Genomic DNA, 17,540 nt, shown 5'->3' on the forward strand with positions numbered 1-17,540 from the left:
GGAGTTCCTCCAAAATGTTTCCTGAGAAATTAGGCACCCTGGAATAGATAGTTTTTTATCTAGATGCTCAATAATGGACATCACCAGGTTCAAATCTTGATAGTATGATATCTCTAAGTGAGAGAAAAATGCTCGTGTTAGAAAGACTTATTAAAAACCTCTGGTAAATCTCCTATAACAGTATTTAAGGAGAGTGAATGAGGGCCAGGGCATTAGAGTTATTCAGTGTAGTTAAACAGAATAAAAAAGATTTTGCTCCTTTCTGTGTAGCTTTCCCCCCATTATCTCAGTGGTATAATTTATTTTTTTTTAGTGCTATGGGCATTTTTATGGCTGAAAGAGAAACTCGCACAATAGGTTTTGTCAATGAAGCAGTGTGTTGGGAAAACAATTAAAAAGAAACAAATAATCCCCCCAAAAAAAAACATACAGAAGAAAGAAAAACCTACTCGATGAGATTTCCCAATTTTTTTTTAATTTAATTTGATTTTGGAGGCAGGTATGAGTAAGATTTATCTATAGCTCAGAGTGGGATGAGGAATGGGTGGAGAAGAGGAGGGAAACCTGTGCAATGCTACAGTGCATGTCTGAGGCAGAGATTAATGATTATATAACTAAAAGGGAACAAACTATACATAATAGCTCCAATTAGGCCCATGGTTTAACTGTTCTCTCTCTTCAGAGCTCAGCTTAAAGAAGGAGGTGTGTTGGCCCTTGTAACTGCGAGAATCCTAGTGCTAGGGCCCAGCAAAGAGTTTGGAGAGAGCTGGAGATGAATTTAAAATACACAAAGTTGCTTCCTTTTTCACCTATTTCTTCTTTCCTTTTACTTATCTCCTATTTCTTTGCTTTGCCACATTTTATTTTTCTTTCTTTACCACAACCATTCACCACCTCACATCTCTTAACTTTTCCCCCCTTCCTTTTCCGATGAAGTGGGCTGTAGCCCACAAAAGCTTTTGCTCAAATAAATTTGTTAGTCTCTAAGGTACCTCAAGTACTCCTGTTCTTTTTGCAGATACAGACTAACACGGCTGCTACTCTGAAACGTTCCTTTAACTTGTTATTCCCCCATCCCAACCATTTATCCTGGGTCTTCCATTAATTTTCCTCCACCCCAACACCCAAATTCAATTATCTTTAGCTGTACCAGTTTGTGGGATCTCCTGCAGCCCCGTCAGCCCACTGCAGTATAGTGCTGCTCAAAACTCAAGTTGGGTTCTTATGTGGTTTTCATCATGTTGAGCCACATCTCTCATACTAGCATGTGTGAGAGCAGAGGCACCCTCTGAGATGGAGCTATTCCCTGGCCAGCTTGCCAATGGGACCCTTTGTTTATACAGTAGGATGGTGAGGAGATTATATGGCATTTTCTGACCTAGTTGTCCCTTGCTCCTGCTTTCTTCTGGTGTCTCATGATAAGTTTTAATATTTGCATGGCTTTTGCTGTGAGAAAGAAGTGATTCAGGACTATTTAGAAAAGCTGGACGGGCACAAATCCATGGGGCCGGATGCACTGCATCCGAGGTTGCTAAAGGAATTGGTGGATGTGATTGCAGAGCCATTGGCCGTTATCTTTGAAAACTCATGGCAATTGGGGGAAGGTCCCGGATGACTGGGAAAAGGCTAATGTAGTGCCTATTTTTAAAAAAGGGCTGAGCACATGATTTATGAGGAGAGACTGAGGGAACTTGGATTATTTAGTCTGCAGAAGAGAAGAATGAGGGGGGATTTGATAGCTGCATTCAACTACACCTCTGCCCTGATATAACGCTGTCCTTGGGAAGCCAAAAAATCTTACTGTGTTATAGGTGAAACTGCGTTATATCAAACTTGCTTTGATCCACTGGAGTGCACAGCCCCCCACCCCCACCCCGGAGTGCTACTTTACCGTGTTATATCCGAATTCGTGTTATATCGGGGGCGTTATATCGGGGCAGAGGGGGTTCCAAAGAAGATGGATCTAGAATGTTCTCAGTGGTACCTGATGACAGAACAAGAAGTAATGGTTTCAAGTTGCAGTGGGGGAGGTTTAAGTTGGATATTAGGAAAAACTTTTTCACTAGGAGGATTGATGAAGCACTGGAATGGGTTACCTAGAGAGGTGGTGGAATCTCCTTCCTTAGAGGTTTTTAAAGTCAAGCTTGACAAAGCCCTGACTGGGATAATTTAGTTGGGGATTGGTCCTGCTTTGAGCAGGGGGTTGGACTAGATGACCTCCTGAGGTTCCTTGCAACCCTGATATTCTATGTGATACTTCCCATACAGGAGGCAACAAAAATGTTTATCATTTAATCAACTTCAGGTAATATTTTAATTCCACAGAACACCTAGTAGTTGTCTTCTGATTGCAAAAAGTGTCAGAGCTCAGCTCCGTGAAGTCAATGGAAAGATGGACATTGGTTTCAATGGACATTTACTCTGGCCTGTGGTGAACAAATCCAGTTCTCATACATGACTATTTTAAAAAATATTTTACTGCAACTGCTGATTCTTCTAAGTTGTCATAGTTGCATTCGTATTACTGTATTATACAGGAATAGAAAAAGCTATGCTTTGCAATTGCTTGCTGTTGGCTCAGTCAATACTTTGGAGTAATGCATGTGTGATTATAAAATATGCAGCTCTGCTTGGTTTTACAGGTCTAACAATCTGAATACAAAGGCATAAGTCATTAATAGTGTATATTGTGTATTCCAGCCTCATTACATAGCTCTCATTAATGTTGTGCAATGACTATCGGTAAGACCTGCACAGTTTGAATTTTCATTCATTTATATCTTAACACCTGTTTTATTGTCACTTTAGGAACAAAAATGATCCAAAGGGGTTTCCATATTGCACTTTTGTGTATGCCTTCTTGGTTTCCTTAGAAGATTTTTATTAAATAAGCATAATACTCATAAAAATGTGGGATTTGATGACTAACAGAAATTCACTATTTATCCATAGAACAGGCACAGTTTACATACTGTCCAATCAGCATATCTCCGCCCTAACCTGAACACAGTGTGAGAAGACATAGTGGTGCAGGCCCAATCAACCCATTGCGCACAGGGCCGGCTCCAGGCTCTAGCTAAGGAAGCAGGTGCTTGGGGCGGCCACTACAAAGGGGCGACACTCTGTCCGCTATTGGGGCTGCCCGTCCGGGTCTTTGGTGGGAATTTGGTGGCAGGTCCCTCAATCCCGCTCTTCCTCTTTGAGCTGCTGCTGAAGAGGAAGAGAGGGAGCAAAGGACCTGCTACCAAAGAATGGAGCAGCACAATTGTGCTGCTGCCGAAGTGCTGCTGCTTGGCGCGTTTTTTTTTGTTTTTTTTTTGCCACTTGGGGCAGCAGAAAACCTGGAGCCAGCCCTGACTGCACAAGACTATATTTCTGCATTTTGAAATGCAATTTGTGGCACATCACACTCTGATTCCCTGCGCTGCTCTGACTCCTCTGCAGTAAGTGGTCTCTACCCTTTTCTTTTTTAGGAATGCAGGTAAAGGTATTAGCATCATGTGCAATGGTCACCTCACAATAACCACTTATTTCCCATTCTGTGCATAGGAGAAAAATGGAAGTATGTCAAATACAACTCTGTGGCTGCTGTGGACAAATGCTGCCTTTTAAAATGGCAAACGCTGTAATTCCTCTGTTCAAGAAAAAATCTTTTCTTTTTCTTTCTTTCTTTCTTTTTTTGCTTATTTCTCTTGTTTTTATTATTATTATTATTATTTATTATTAATTTTAATACTTTGGTGCTTCTCTAATGCAGCTCCTTGCTCTGTCAGCTGCCAAATATACATCGCTACCTCGATATAACACCACCTGATATAACACGAATTTGGATATAACACGGTAAAGCAGTGCTCCAGGGGGGCGGGGCTACGCACGCTGGTGAATCAAAGCAAGTTCGATATAACATGGTTTCACCTATAATGTGGTAAGATTTTTGGCTCCCAAGGACAGCGTTATATTGAGGTAGAGGTGTATTATCATGCCTGGACCTGCAAAGTTCCAATCAGTAAGGTGAAAATTCTGGAAAGTGACAATTATCTGAAAACAAGACATTAGAGAGGAAGTGCTTGGGCAACCCTAAGGAAAGGTGTAATTACCACTCCACTTAGAAATAATAATATTCTTCAGCTGTTCATATGTAGGCATCCAGGGCCCGTGGCAAAATTGCATAAGCATCATTCCCATTTTATAGATCTGAAAACTGAGGCACAGACAAGTTATGTGACTCTTTCACAATGTCACAAAGTGAGTCTTCGGTCAAGTCAGGACTAGAGTCTATGCCTCTTGGCTCATGCTTAACCCAACAGACTATCTATGGAGAAAAAATTAGATTTTGCTAGCATATTAGCAGAGATGATATTTTAGCATCAGCACTAACACTCCCTGATAAAACTGCAAAGAGTGTCCATGTCTTCAGTTATGATTGGGAAATGAGGCTGTAACATCAAAAATTGCAAGTATCTGTTTTGTCAGACTTAGTTACATAATGTTCTTGAATTGAGGCAGCAGGGAGTGAGGAAGAAATTGAATGAGTCATTGCTAAAAAAAAAAAAAAAGGAGCTGGATCAGCATTAGGTGCTGAGTGAGCTGGGCATCTGAATAAGGCAGGCAATTTATCGTAAGAAACAGACAGTGACGTTTCTGCAATGAACTTTGAATGCTGTGGTAAATTCGCGATGATTATGGTTGCTGATGCTTGAAATGTTTTGTTTGTTAGGCATTCTTTCAGCCCTCAATGGCCAATCATATCCAAGTTGAAACACCAAGTACAAGCTTAGAAAAATAACAATAGGTCCAGTTTTGGTTTGGTTTCAGACATTAGATAACTGGAAAAGATTTGGGTTTACGGAAAAAAAGTAAGGTGCTGTCTTCCACAATTGTGATGACAGTAGGTGATGGCAAAACACAGACTAATGCTGTTGTGGTTTAAAGTTGGAGTTTGACAATCTCATGCAAAGGTTCACCTGTTTGGTACTAGTGTAACCCATATACTTTTAAGAACTCATCAGTTTACATTTTTAATGGGGATTGATTAGCAGCTACAGGTATTTTGTTACTTGGCACATGACACAAAAGCTGTGGATTGTGGATGTGTTTTCAGCACCAGTTCACATTGCTCCATGTTCAAAGGCACTGTGAGCTGTGCATTGTGCATGTGAGAGTTGTGCACTGAAGTCTTCCATTTGCCTAGTCTCAGAAAATATGCACGTTAACTAGGACACCTGAGTGTTATGGCACCTGAACGGTGGGGATGAGTGACATATAACATGGTCGTCTTAAACAGCAGATGATGATGTGATGGTCACCATGGAAACCAGACTTCTGATTTAGAAGATTGTATGTTTGGTATCACTGTAATCAAGACACTGCCCAGAATGAACATATTTGCATTGTGTTGTCAGGTTCCTCCTACCAAATATATTCCTTTTATATAGAAAAAAAAGTACGCTTTGAGAAGTGGTGTTTATTTTTTTTTCTCAAAGTGGGGGATTGTCCTGTACTCTTAATATCATCATTTTATGTAGCTATCAAGCATGTATATACTGAATATACCAAGGAGGTTTGATGCTCAGCCAATCTTTTGGTGAGTATCAAGACTGAGGGTTAAATACCACATAGCAGAGTTTGCAAAAGAGGCTAAGTAATGCAGCTGTTGCTGTTTGAGTTTTTGTAGAACTGGAACTTGTACATTGTCAGCCCAAGAAAATGTGCCTTTTGTTTAAAGAATTTTGAAACTGCTTGTCATGTAATGTCTGAGTTCATGTACATAACTTAATCATTAACATATGATCAATATAAACCAGAATGTATCCCACCATGGCATCTTTAGGTAAAAGCCTGACAGAATTTCCACCTTGACCTGAAGGTCAACAAATATAGATGTTATTGGACCAACCAGAGACAGGAGTTCTCAGATTCTTTAGGATGGCTGCTGCTTCTCTGCCTTTGTAGAAACTGCTAGATAGGGAGACTGCCCCCTAGCTCCCCAGAGTTCTTATGGGAGGCAGGTGCTAGTTTGGTTTCCCAACCCATCCCCCTGCCACTGCGGTTGGAGAAGAAAAAATATCCCTTTTCCACTGAAGCCAGCTCTGGACTAAGTCAGTGAAGTAGTGACTGATAAATCATAGTAAGGTAGCTAAGGAACTTTTTAACAGTTCCCAGGCAGCCAGGCATGGGGATGGATACTTGAGTGTGGAAGTGAAATACCATTTCAAAATTCACAGACCAGAAAGAACCTCAAAGTTAGGCAAAGTTTGAACAAAATCAAAGTTCGTTACTACACATGTTTAGCACAGCTGTATTATAGGGAAGGGTTATGAAAATTGGGTGATTTCTAGAAGGTTCAGGGACCAATGTGGATTACAAACTTTCAGAAAAGAAAGCTAAGAACTGCATCCCTGAAATCCTTATTTAATTAAACTTCATAGAATAGGTACATGGTCTAACATGCAATTTATATTATACTTCAATGATTTAGAACACAACCTGCAAACATCTCTTCATCTCATATCAAGCTTGTGAGTAAGTCCTATGAGGTTAATGAAGTGACACATGTACATAAAGGTATTCAGGATGAGACCATTAGCTTGTATATATTAGGTATCTTCAGTTCTAGATATGAAGCACAAATTGGTTTAACCTTTTCATGCCATTTGTGAATCCTAAAGTGAAGTATTCAAGTCACCTTTGGAAAAGTTGAGTTAAAAATTTTAGTGCCATAAAGTTTGAATAGGTGGAGTACAGAAATGTATGGACATACATAATGTTATAAAATTTGCAGCTTGTGTAGAACTTTCTGATCAAGTGATCAGATTAATAGATGTTAATGTGATTATGGGAACAAAAGTAGCTGTGTGAAAATGATACCTTCTTACTTAACAGAACTATTTCTTATGTGTACTCAAAGTCATATCTGCTTATTTTACTTGGAAAACTAGCGTAAGCTTTCCTCATATTTTATTCTTGTTAAGTCTGTGAAGTCTATTCAGTTCTTGGAGAATGAGCTGGGTTCTTTCCTAGCTCAAGAATAATCAACCAAGTTGATAAGAACATTTTGTTTGTAGAATCTTCATTGTAGTGAGGTTCTGATCCCTTGTTCTGCAATTCTTCACAACCTCTTATGAAGGTTTGGGTGTACACAGAGAATGCAGGACAGGGCCCTTAGCATTATGCAAGCCAGGGGAACCCAGCTTGACTCTCAAATCTTTGTGGGGTTGATTGTTGGAAGGTTGATTATCTTTTTATCTGCAAATTGGATGTGGAAATATTTGAAAGACAATAAATGTATTTCGTAACAAGCTATTTTATACTGACTTAGGCCTTGATCCTCCAAAGACTTTAAGCAGGAGTAGTCCCAAAGATAGGCATGTACATAAGTCTTTTCAGGATCAGGACCTTAGTTTTCAGAATATATTAATACTTTTAAAGTTATGTCTTAACAGTTGTTTGAGATAGAAAATTACTTGATATATGTATTATATTTCTGTATTTGATTGGCCCTATCTTAGTTTCCATATAACGCAATTTCTTTACTTTGGATGTGTGCAATGGTATTTCACCCCACTTCCTTGCTTCTGTCTGTCCCAAAAACAAATGCAACATCTCAGAGTTCTGACATTTCCTTCCCATAGCCAGCTGCTACTTCTCTTCCAACAAGTGAAGACACTCTTGATTTACAATAATTTGCTTAATATATTTTTGCAAACTTCTGGAATTTTCGTAGGTGACAAATGTACGACTCTGTAATTGGATGAAGTTTCAAAAAACCCAACATTTATCACAAAATTATATGAAATCACGTTTTAAAAACATAAACTGGGAGATTATAATAAATTGGCCTTTTAGTTAGGGAGTAAATGAATGTAAAAGTTTTTTTGTTTTTTAATTTTTGACAATTTATATTCAAAATAAATTATGTAGTGAGTATTAAAATATTGAGTAGAATTTGCCTATACAAATTAAACACAGCTGCTTTTCAAATGTGAATGTATTCCTCAATAATAGTAAGTTTGTATGTTTGAATTCTAATTCTCCTCCTTGACACTTTTAAAATTGGACGAGAACTGTCTTTTTACAGTGAAGGCAATGTGGCCCACTGTGCAGGATTTGGCTTTCAATTCTACTTAGTGCTGAGCATGCTGGCCCTGATTCAGAAAAGCACTTAAGTACGTGCTGACTGGCTTTTAATCAGGTGAGTAGTCCTTTGACTTCCATGGCACCACTCGTGTTCAAAGTTAAGCATGTGAGTGCTTTGCTGGATCAGGGACCCCAGTGCTCAGCACTTTGCTTAGATACAGTCCCTTAGCTTTATTGAAGGTTGCGCACAGAGGGTACATCCAGATGGATAGCGATCGATTTATTAGGGATCGATATATCGCGTCTAGATGAGACGCGATATATTGATCCCCGAACGTGCTCCCGTCGACTCCAGAACTCCACCAGAGCGAGTGGCGGTAGTGGAGTCAACGGGGGGAGCTGCAGCCCTCGATCCCACATCGTGAGGATGGGAGATAAGTTGAAATAAGATACGTCAACTTCAGTTATGCTATTCCCATAGCTGAAGTTGCCTATCTTACATCGACGACCCCTTCTCCCCCACCCCCGTTGTAGACCAGGCTGGAAGAACAGATTCTGCCTTCACTTCCAGTGAGATAAGCCTGCATTAAATCCAATGACTTCAGTAGTATAACTGAAGGCAGAGTTTGGCGCCTGTCTAAAACAGAAATTAAGTCCTTAATGCCATTTTTACTACTTTTTGCTTGGAAACTTAAATGTTTGTGGTGTTCATTTTCCCTTAGGAATCTCTGATGTTCCAATCACATTAAGTCTACTTAAATTTCAGGTCTTTGGAAGGTTTTCCCTTCATTTTTACCAATAGCAGTGCTCAGCTGACAAGTGTGGTGTTAATAACTATGACCCACTTAGATCAAGCATAACTATGTCATGGGATTTATCAGTCACTTAATATCTGAGATTTTACTTCCGGAACTGCAGTTGAAATCCAGAGTAACGGAAATGACTCTAATCAAATAGCTGTTGTTTCATCTCAATTACTTGTGAACTACTGGCAGTCCATACAGTAAAAGAAGTGTTAGAATAACAAAGCGTATAAAAGGAAAATATCTTTACATCCAAATATAATCATGTTTGAGGGAAAAAAATGTTCCTAGAGTTTCAGCTCGTGCTTAGCTTCCATTTTGGGCTGCTGAGACACTTGACATTTGTGCTATGGAGACAGGCCTACAAAGGCCTAGACATCTTTATCCATCCATTTTTTCATCTTTCTGTTATCCCACAATTAGTTCCCCATAGCTATTTCTTTGCCCTCCTCTTCTGCTCACCCCCTTCCCATTGTATTGATTCCCTGTCATAGTTACAGCTTTCATCTTCCCTGCAATTAAAAAAAAAAAATCACCTTGGAAGACATCTTGATCAACTGGAGCCTGATTCAAACCCAGTGAAGTCTGTAGGAATCTTTCTATTGACTTCCGTGGGCTGTGAAACAAGCTCCTGGTAAGCATCTGTAACTCCGCTATTGGGAGTGCAATACAGACATTGGGATTGCTTTTGAAATACTTGCCATGGATGCTTCACTTTCTTTATGGTCAGGCAATATTCGGTGTTACGCTGTCTGAAATGGCTTGCAGTCGAGAGGTCCAACTCTGGGCAGACTGTCAAAAAGCAGGGCAGACACCGCAAACCGATGGAATGTTCTATAATAGTCTTATTATAGTCACAGGCAGTCTCCTCGGATGCTCCAGGCAAGATGGACTATGTGATAAATGGCCACTTACTCCACAGATTACAAAATATTCAGATTGCTCATAGTCCCAAGAGACCAATCACTTACCCAAGGTCAATTTGTACCTTAGATCTTACACCAAAGATAATGCCTGTAAGCCAATCCTGTAATAAACTAACTAAAGGTTTATTAATTAAGAAAAATAAAGGAAAAAGTTATTTACAGGTTAAAGCAAGCATATATACACAAATGAGTTTTCAGTCTGTGATTCAACAGGTGACAGTTGTAGCAATCTGTCAATGTCTTTCAGGACTAACCTGTGCCAAGCAGCATGGGGATCTCTTGTGTATGTTTAGGAATCTTTGCCCTGCAGAGTCTAGACAGCATAAAAGAAATTTAATTTCTCCTGGTCAGGGATTTTTATCCCCTCCACTTCAGAGTCCAAACTGATGCGATGAGTTCATGCCTAGGTCTGTCCTTCCTTGAGGGAGTTAGGAATGCAATCAAAAGGGCTTCTCTCCTTTGATGCTACACAATACTTCATTTGCCTTTAGTAGGCCATCTCCTATGCAGGCTGAGCCCTTTACCTTGATTAATGCTGCTTTTCTTGTTTGGTGAGTTGCACAATTACAAAGGTTTACAATGCAAAAACTCAATATGACTTTACACCATGGGCTCTAGAGGTTATAAGTGAGATCAATACAGACAGCATCCTACAAGCAGTCTAAACACTAAACACATTCTTATCAACTTACATTGAATATCTGTTCTGATAATGCTAACACAGAGGTGAGCAGGACTGGTCTCCAGCTATGCATTTGTAAATGTTCAGTGAGGCTTAGGGCCTTGGAATGCGCTGGCACCTGGTCTGCCAGCATCATATAATGTATAATTATTATGCTTCCCTTCTTCCCACACCTCAGTTTAACTCTTTTGCTGAAGCTCAGGCCAGAATTGAGTCTTTTCTGGACTTTTCAGAAAGCATTACACAGAGATAAACTTCAGGGCTGGTAAATCGATGTTGATAGCTTCCAGCCAATTTCAAAGAGAGAACACCACACTCTTTCATAGGAAAACAAACATTTAACAGTACACCAAACACATTGTAACTAGTAGAAAACATTGCAAATAGTATTAGGAATATGATGAATAAGGTTTAAACAAAAGCCATTCAAGAGTAAATCTACTGGTGTTTCTAATGCACACTTACCTCTTTTTGTTTCTGTTACAACCATTCTAATATAAGATTTCAACATAACATTTTCTTTGTGCTTTAGCACAAATCAAAACACAGTCCCCTCTGGTCTTCCCTCGGAGATGATTTACCAGCATTTATAGTGTACCCATAGTATATAGTATACTTTGCCTGGACTCTTCAGAGCTTGAGAAATGGCAGCATCTCAGTCCTTTCAAACAAACACTTCAAACCCAGCCAGCAAACAGTCTGGAGATTTACACAGCTAGCAGCATTCCACTCGTTGGGTTAATAGGTGACTGGTCCTTTCAGTTGCTGGTGAAATAGAAATCAGTAGCCTGTATCCAAGGTGGTACAGGGATTAGGATTAGTTTATAAAATACTCTCTTTCCTGAATCTCTATAAAGCACTCATTCTGTAGCGCAGCCTTTTCTCCCCACGAGCTCAGCTAAATCAGGTAAGAACTCTCAAACCCTCAGCTCACTAAGTGCCGCCCCAGTCTCTCTAACTGAGGCCTGGTCTACGCTGGGGTGGTGGGGGAGATCGATCTAAGATACGCAACTTCAGCTACGAGAATAGCGTAGCTGAAGTTGACGTATCTTAGATCGACTTACCTCCCGTCCTCATGGTGTGGGATCGATGGCCGCGGCTCCCCCATCAACCCCGCTTCCGCCTCTCGCCCTGGTGGAGTTCTGGAGTCGACGGGGAGTGTGTTTGGGGATCAATTTATCGTATCTGGATGAGACGCAATAAATCAATCCCTGATAGATCAATCACTACCCGCCAATCCGGTGGGTAGTGTGGACGTACCCTGAGGCAGAATCACAGTTTAGAGCAGTTAGCTGATAGCTAAATGTACCTCACATTTACAGTACTGCTCTCTAGCCTCATGGGGTAACAAATATATCCCCCCAGCTCTCCCTCTAGGGAAATAAAACACACTGCAATGGACCAAATGTTAGCCTAATGGAGGGGTTCTCTAGTCAATAAAGCTAGAATAGCACTCCCCTGTATCCAAAGTGGTTCAAGGATTGGGACCCAGTTTTCATGGCAGATACATCTCTTGGTCCTGTGCCAATCAGCCAGAGTCAAGAGGGATGTCTTTAACTCCTGTAATTATAAACTTCCCCCTCCCTACATACTCTGATTGGCTCAGCTCTTAGAAGGTGACTAGGGTGTCACCTGCCAGGTGGGTTGCCCACAATGAAAACTTCCTGGGAAGCACCAGAACTAGCTCATATCTGCTACACTGTAGTTTTTGGGTCCTTCTAGTTGAGTTGCCCTGCCCTGCTCTTTTCTCGTGTGCCAGGAGACAGAGTATCCAAAATCTATCTGGGGATTGGTCCTGCTTTGAGCAGGGGGTTGGACTAGATGACCTCCTGGTATTCTATGATTCTATGAAGATCCATGTCTCCTCCCCACTGCTTCTCTCTCCCGTCTCAAGCGTATGTTCCAGTATAATGTATGTGAGTTACAGTAATATCACACAGAAGATGGCGCAAAAAGAATGGGCCACCTAGGACATCCCAGGAAGAAAACAAAGTCTGGAGAAGGTGTGCAGACTACTTAGTCATCCTCTGAAGGAAAAAGCGTTGTGGAAGGGTTTCCCTTACTAGAGGAGAACACATCAGTAATGGATGCTTATCCAAATGAAACCTGAACTCTGACATTTTTAAAATTTGCTCATCCCCAGTTGTGATATTGTCAGGTGGCAATGCCCCTTTCTAGTAAGTTCTCTTATTGTCTCCAGAAATAAATGGTTCCAGTTCTCTTGAGATGAAGGAGAGAATCTCTCTATGGGCTAAATGTGAGGAAGTGAATGTGTAAAGAGGAATCTGCTCCATGGGGTCTTTCAGATGTCTACTAAAAGAACTGTAACACGTATGGCAACAGTTAAGAACCACTCCTAGTTTTGTATGTGATTTGCCATTTTATTGGTAAAGTGCAATACAGTTAAGTGACACTGAAAAATGTACAGTGGGGGTTGTTATCAATGTATTTCTCAATGATTTCCCATATTGAACTTGCTGTATGTTGAGTCTCCAGTGTAGTAATACAGTAGTTACACTTTTTTTCATCAGTCAAATAAGTAGGTATGACTCAAAGGCAACCCAGGAGCAGATTTTTGAATACAACTGTGTCATTTTAAGTTACTTTTCTGATTATAATCACACTTCAAGTTTTCATTGATCTGACTAACTTTAAATTTAGCCAGTCTCTTTTGAAGTCCGTGGCTTGGAGTCTGCTGTACGGCCTATAGAAGTCTAACAAATTTCTTTGTGTCCTAGATCCAGGCACTGATGTTTAATAAATTAAAATATAGAAGAAGAAGCTGAAAGGAAAATAAAAACAAAACATTCATTTTTATAATAACACTCAATACAGTCATTCTTGTTTGATTTATTTTCTGCATGTCTCAAATGATTTTAAATGATAATCCTGGCCAACATTTGTTACATTGGAGCTCTAGGCAAACAATTTTTTCTGGGTGTTTTGTCCTCATTTTTGTCACTGAAACAAGAATATTTGTTTACTGTCCATTCCCAGGTCCCCATTATATCTTTCCCTTCCCACTTCTCCATATTTCCTCTTTCCCTTTATTCTCTAGCATCTCTCCATTTATGGCCTTTGTAGAGTTAGATACTTGTTTTCTGAGCAGCACATCTAATTATGCACCCTTGTTTTCAGTCTTGAAGGGGGAAGTGTTCTAGCTAGATGGCTTATTCCTGCTGTGAAACTCTGCAAAGGTTATTTATGGTGACAATTTTTCTGTCCTACTCTTAAAGCCATACCGGGGGTGGTATTGATTTAACATGAAAACAATTATTTATCTGAATTACAAAATGACGTAAGTCTCCTGACCCAGTACCCACGCTCCTGGTAGGCTTCCCAGGGTTCCAAATTTGGATAATAAAGTAGAGCTGGTTGGGAAATTTTTATGAGACTTTTTTGTCATGCAATACTGATTGCTCAAAAGCAAAATGAGAGAGACATCCAGCCAGAAATAGGCAGTGGTTAGGCACTCACCAAGGATGTGGGAGACCTTGTTCAAGTCCCTGCACTGCCTGATTCAGAGCAGGGACTTGAACCTGAATCTCCCACATCCCTAGTGAGTGTCGGGCTATTGGAACTCTGTGGTGGGTCTTGTGTGGGTTGAGTGTGTGTTTTGTTTTTTGTCAAATTTTGAAAGGTCTAATTTTGAGCAAACAGAGATGAAGTCCCGTTAGAGGTTGAAGAACCTCTTAAAATAATTCATAAGTGGAAAAATCCATAGCTTTAAAGGCTGTAGGTTATTCAGCATGGAGCATGATTACTACTGAAAACAATGAACACTACAGTCTTTTAAAATGTTCTTTACTTTATTCCAATCAAGGATTTGAATGTATCAGTTTAGAAGAGCTTGCAAAGGAAATGTTTTACAAATACTGAAACATCAAGTACTCGAGGGGTGAGATTTTCAGAAGCACCTAAGTACCATATATTTGCTTTAATAACATGCCTAGTGTATAGCTGAAAGTAGAGCCATCCATCTGAATATTTTGGCTGTAAGAAATATTTCAGTGAAAAGTGTCTAAACTATTAAATAGTGGATGGACACACACACACAGAGAGTAGGGATTGAACAGAGGACTGTTGGGGGTTACTTAAAAACCTGAAAATAAAGATGTAAACATTTAAAAACCTGTTCCTTTTATGATCTTTAGTGTTTGCTCACTTTCTTGCCAAATCAAAGACATCTGTTTGGTTTCTCAATTAAGTGGGAACTGCTGAAAGATTTCTTTCCACAATTTTATATAGAGATATATTTTACAGACCTGTTTAGATGGAATGCACATTGTTAAAATAAGTTAAGTGAATTGAAATTGAAGATAATACTCTTCTGAAGGGCTTGTTTATCTCTCGTGTACATTTTAAACTTTCTTGTTTCTCTTTTCTGTGTAAGAATGAGAGGAGACTGAATGTGCCTTTCAGACAGACTAATGTGTAAAACTTTCTCTGCATACCTTTTCTACTTCCTCTTTTTAGGCCAGGCCAGTAGAGTTCAGTCCATAACAACAGTAGGAGGAAGTTGACTAGAATCTTTATATCTTAAATACTCAGTGTACTACTGCTTAAAAATGCAAAAACAAAAGAATGGTCATACTGCGTCAGACCAATGGTCCATATAGCCCAGTGTCCTGTCTTCTGACAGTGGCCAGTGCTAGATGCTTCAAAGGGAACGAATAGAACAGGGCAAGCAAGTGATCCATCCCCTGTCATGCAGTCCCAACATCTGGCAGTCAGAGGCTTAGGGACACCCAAGGCATGGGGTTTCATCCCTGACCATCTTGGCTAATAACTTATCTATTTATTTTTTTTAATCTAGTTATAGTTTAGGCCTTCACAAATCTCCTGGCAGTGAGTTCCATAGGTTGACTGCGCATTTTTGTGAATAAGTCTTTCCTTTTGTTTGTTTTCAACCTGCTGCCTATTAATTGCATTGGATGACCCCACTGGTTCTTGTGTTATGTGAAGGGGTAAATAACACTTCCTTAATCACTTTCTCCACACCATTCATGATTTTATAGACCTCTATCATATCCCCCCTCAGTTGTATCTTTTCCAAGCTGAATAGTTCCCATCTTTTTAATATCTTCTTTTAAGGAAGTTGTTACATACCCTTCATCATTTTTGTTGCCCTTCTCTGTACGTTTTCGATATCTATCATATCTTCTTTGAGATGGGTTGACCAGAACTGCATGAGTATTGAAGATGTCAGCATGTCAGGGATTTATATAGTGGCCTTATGATATTTTCTGTCTTATTATCTACCCTTTTCCTAATGATTCCTAACTTTTTGACTGCCACTGCATATTGAGTAGATGTTTTCAGAGAACTATCCACAATGATTCCAAGATCTGTTTCTGGTAACAGCTAACTTAGAGTCCCCATCATTTTGTATGTATAATTGCATTGTGCATTATTTTGCATTTATCAGCATTGAATTTCATCAGCCATTTTGTTGCCCAGTCACCCTGTTTTGTGAGATCCCTTTGCAATCAGCTTTGGACTTACAAAATTACTCAAGATAGTTTTTATCATCTGCAAACTTTTCCATGTTGTTGTTTACCCCTTTTTCCAGACCATTTATGAATACTGTGGCAAACCCAGGACACACAGCTACCAAAGGAGGGATAGTAATTAGTCCCAGAGGGGCTAAAAGGCCTCTCCCTATTCATTGAGGGGAGATAGCCATGGAGAAATAAGTTCAGCTGGAACAGGGGTTGCCAGGGAACTAATTAGCTTCAGCTGGCCCCAATTGCTGGAGACCTTTTTAAACCCTCCCCGGCGGGGGGGAGTGAGAGAAGCTGTCAGCGAGTAGGTGCAGCAAGACTCTGAACTCTTCCAGCCAGGAAGACTTCCACTCTTCCCAGAAGGGGACAAAAACAGAGCAAGGGACTGACTGAGAAAAGGATCAGCCAGACCCTGCGTGATCGGGAAGGACTTTACTTTGCACAAGCCTGTGTCTCCAAGGAAAAAGGGGACTGAGCCAGCAGAGGAGAAACAGGTACTTTGCCACAATACATTGAACAGTACAGGTCTGTCATAGCATTCTTTCTCAAATCTGAACCTTAGAGTCCAGGAATGAGATACTAGCATGAATTTCCCTAAGCTTAATTACCAGCTTAGATCTGATAGGCTGCCACCACCCAAAAATATAGTCTTTTGGGGCACTCTGACCTCCCCAACCTTCCCTGGGGACCCCAAGAACCCAGATCCCTTGGGTTCTTAAAACAAGGAGAAATAAACCTTTCCCCCTCCCAGAACTTCCCTCCCTGGGCTATCCTGAGATACTGATCTAACCTCTTAAATCACCATACAGGGAAGCATCTCCCTTCCCTTTCACAAAGAGGCAAACAGATTCAAGGAAAACAGAGAGAGATTTTATCACTCCCTCCTCCCGTCTCCCCCACCCATCCTGGTGAGTTATCCCAATCCCCTGGGATAAAAACAAGGGAAACAGAGAAAAAACAATCAATCAGGTTCTCTAAAAAGAAATCTTTTAATAAAAGAAAGGAAAAAGTAAAGAATTATCTCTGTAACTTCAAGATGTAAATATTACAGGGTTCTATAGCTTACAGACACCAGAAAGAGACTTCCCCCCAGTACCAATACAAATCAAAATATTCCCAGCAACTACACATATAAAAGTTAACCAGCCAGATCCACAAATGCAAATAGTGTAAAACAATTAAAAAGCCTAAACCGCCTGTTTTACTTACTATATGAAAAGAAACTTAGAGAGCCTGTAGTAATATCTGGTCTCTCTCAGACCCTCTGAGAGAAGAACAAAGAACTCACACCCAAACTTCCCTCCACCCGAATTTAAAAGTATCTTGTCTTCTGATTGGTCTTCTGGTCAGGTGTCCAGTTTCCTGCTTGTAACCCTTTACAGGTATAAGAGACATTAACCCTTAACACTCTGTTTATGACAAGGTCCCAGTACAGATTCCTGGGGGACACTGCTATGCACCTCTCTTCTGAAAATTAACCATTTATTCTTACCCTTTGTTTCCTGTCTTCTAACCAGTTACTGATCCTCCCCTTTTACCCCATGACAGC

The 17,540-nt window shown here is 40.2% G+C and overlaps 1 protein-coding gene across 1 annotated transcript in view; it reads left to right on the forward strand.

Annotated features, from left to right (window-relative positions):
* Window positions 1-17,540, forward strand: part of ANO4 (anoctamin 4) — a 322,929-nt gene that overhangs the window by 21,156 nt on the left and 284,233 nt on the right. The gene's annotated exons all lie outside the window — the stretch shown is intronic.

Source organism: Gopherus flavomarginatus, chromosome 1, assembly GCF_025201925.1.
Source record: "Gopherus flavomarginatus isolate rGopFla2 chromosome 1, rGopFla2.mat.asm, whole genome shotgun sequence".
NCBI classification, from domain to species: domain Eukaryota; kingdom Metazoa; phylum Chordata; order Testudines; family Testudinidae; genus Gopherus; species Gopherus flavomarginatus.